Raw genomic sequence first — 3,071 nt, 5'->3', positions numbered from 1 at the left:
CCCAGGGGTCTCATGTATGGTAGAGATGTCCAGGTGATTTGAGTTTCTGACCTTCCTGTTCTCCATGAGGCCTGAGCAGTGTGGAGGGCAACGAGGAGGTGTCTTCTACAATAGCCACTGAAGTGAGGGAGGCAGAAGGTCAGCTGTTCCAATGGGCAGATGTGGAGAGGTTTCTAGAAGGGGATCAAGTCCGCTGCTTTGGGCAGGAGAATCAGTTATTTTTACAGAAAGCAACAGAGAAATTATTTTTCTTTTCTGACTACTGAAAAGTGGAAAGATGCTCAAGTTTACCATTTAAAGGAACAATAGACATTTCTAAAATCTCTGTCTAAACTTTGGTTTTCTTTAAAAAACACACAAAAAACCAGGTCATCACAAAAAGTAATGTAAGTGGAGGCTGTAGGCAGGTACTGTTCTGTCCGCGGCAGTCTTTTGTGTAAAGTAAGGCGTATTGGAGCTCTAATTTAACTGATGCAGTGGGGTCTACTGGCTATGCATGCCGAGGCAGTGCAAGTCGTCCGTGCCCTTGCTGTCGAAGCCTGGGAGGGGCTGACCATACTTGTCCACGCACCAACAGATGCCCCGCTTTCTGCCTTTGGAGGGGCGACACTGCTTCTTCTTATAAAATCCTTTCTTGTCGTAGTTGGGGATGTGCACATCCCTGGGACTCAGCACATTGGGGAACTTCAGGTGATTCAGGGTGTCTTGCATCTCTCTAAGGAAGGGACCATATTCTATCTCCAGTTTGGACTCCGAGGAGAAGGTCTGGGTGTCCGTGCTCTGGGACTCATAGTCGACTTTGTAGTGCTGGCTGTCCTTTGTGTGACCTTTCTTGATGGTGTCCAGCTTCGCGTGAATGGAATGGAACTTGGAGTCAGGCACCCTATGTGTGCTGGGAGGGGCATGGCTCTCCAAGCTCCCCATGCCTAGGTCCTCCTCTGACTCACTGAGGCAGAGGGCGCCAGCAGCAGGTAGGCGCTCAGCCGGCCAGGACGCTGGCATTGGCGCAGAACCCGCGGCCATCCAGCAGCGCCTGCAGTGGGCGTGGCTCGGTTGGTGGCAGCTGGCAGCTGAGCCCCTAGCTGCAGAGTTCTGTGTAGACACCTCAAGGCTGGCCCTCCCGCAGAGCACCTGTCAGGCAGCTGCCACAGCCTGGCTCGTGCACCAGCTCGGCACACGCAGGCACTGCAGGCAGAGGCTCGCACTGGGCCAGCGCGATCCCATCACAGTGCTCGCATTGCAAGATGGGACCCTCGTCACCGGTGGCCTGAGGAGCAGGGCCAGGGCGGTGAGTAGAGCTGCCCTGAGCGCCGGGCGCCGCAGGAAGCATGGCGCCCATTGCAGGGGCCAACTGGAGTAAGCAGTTACTGGGTCGAGGCACGCAGTGTGAGATTGCAGGATCTGGAGCGCAACTACCGGTGCTCGGCGTGCAGCTGCCCAGCTTCCACCTCAGTACCTATAAGTTCTAATGTCACCCTTTTTCTGTCTTAGAGTAGTTTGGCTGATTTTAATGTAGTTAATCCATTTTGAGTTGATGTTAGTGCAAGCAGAGATCCACTTCCAGTTTTCTGGCTATTGATGTCCAGTTTTCCCAACACCAATAGTTGAAGAGGCTATGATGTCTGTGTATGTGTGGGGTGTGTGTGTGTGTGTCTGTCTGTCTGTCTGTCTGTGTGTCTGTGTCTGTGTCTGTGTGTGTCGGTCATGGGACTTGAACTCTCGGCCTCGGAGCTACCCCTCAGCATTTCATCTCCAGGCTAGTACTTGAACCACAGTTCCACTTCCCATTTTCTTGTGGTTTATTGGAGCTAAGAGTCTCATCGACTTCCCTGGCCCTGCTGGCTTTCAACAACCATTCTCAGATCTCAGCCTTCTGATTAGCTAGATTAAAGGCATGAGCCACAGTCACCCGGCAAGGCTATGTTTTTTCCACATTACATCTTTCACTCTTTTGTCGAATATCAGATGATTGTAAGTATGTAGTTTTATTTCTGGGTCTTTTCATCTTTTTTAATACGTTTTTTTTGTAAAAATAATGTACAAAGGGATGGCAGTTACATAAGGTAGGTAATGAGTTCATTTCCTCTCAAGCATTGATACTTCCTCCTTTGTTTTTCCCCTACCATCCCTACCCTTCCACCTCCACAACTACTCCTTTCCATCCCTCCTTCCCACTCCCTGCCTAAATTGTAAAGTTCGTTTTTGAACATAGTGTCTTGATCTCATTGTTAAAATGGGTCCAACTGTATCCCTAGTTAAGCATTTGGTTTTTTCCCTTCACCTCCCAAAGCTAGAGAAATGTACATACAAGATACAGGGCACCAACATCAAAGAAACAAAAAAAACCACATAAATTAGGTTACAAGATTGGGTGGAAGAATGATGACTGTTGACTTAATTTAATAAGTATTCTATAGTTTTTAATGGTAAGGTTTATTAACTCAAAGGGGGAGAAAAAACATTCAGAATAGTGGAATGTGGCTACTACTCATTTGATGTGTGTGGCTAGATTATGATTAATAAAAATATATCTATTAATTCCCAGTGGTAGACTGCTATGCTAACTGGGAGGAGACTTTGGTAATGCCAGGGGTTTGAATACTGGTAATGAAGCAGAATATGAGGGGAGAGCATTTGCTAAAGATGTAACTTCCTAGGCTCATACTAAATACATTGAAGCAGAATGCTAAGTGATGATCGACTGAGCACCAAATTTTATTTGTTGACTTTTTGTTTTGTGAAGTCCAGGGATTTGAACCTAGAGCCTGGGTGCTGTCCTTTAATTTTTTCTCAAGGCTAGTGCTCTACCAGTTGAACCACAGCTTCAAGTCCATAATTTTGGTGGTTAATTGGAGATGAGTCTTTCCAAATTTCCTCTTTGGGCTTGCTTCAAACGTGATCCTCAGGTATCGGCCTCCCGAGTAGCTCGCATTCCATTTGTGAGCCACCAGAACCTGGCTAGAATCACATTTTAAAAGTATTCTCTAGGTGAATCAGATGTGTCTAGGTACTATGTGAGCATTTTGGTTCCAGTGGGTTATTTCAGATTTAGAATAACATCAGAATTTTTC

General features: G+C 47.1%; 1 pseudogene; it reads right to left on the bottom strand.

Moving 5' to 3' along the window:
* Positions 1–483: 483 nt before the first annotated feature.
* On the bottom strand, positions 484–1,330 carry LOC122103083 (annotated as a pseudogene).
* Between the last annotated feature and the right edge of the window lie 1,741 nt (positions 1,331–3,071).

Source organism: Dipodomys spectabilis, unplaced genomic scaffold (genome assembly GCF_019054845.1).
Source record: "Dipodomys spectabilis isolate Male_0828 unplaced genomic scaffold, ASM1905484v1 ptg001646l, whole genome shotgun sequence".
NCBI lineage: Eukaryota > Metazoa > Chordata > Mammalia > Rodentia > Heteromyidae > Dipodomys > Dipodomys spectabilis.
The sequence above is the reverse complement of the archived record's forward strand: the minus strand, read 5'-3'. Positions and strand labels throughout refer to the sequence as shown.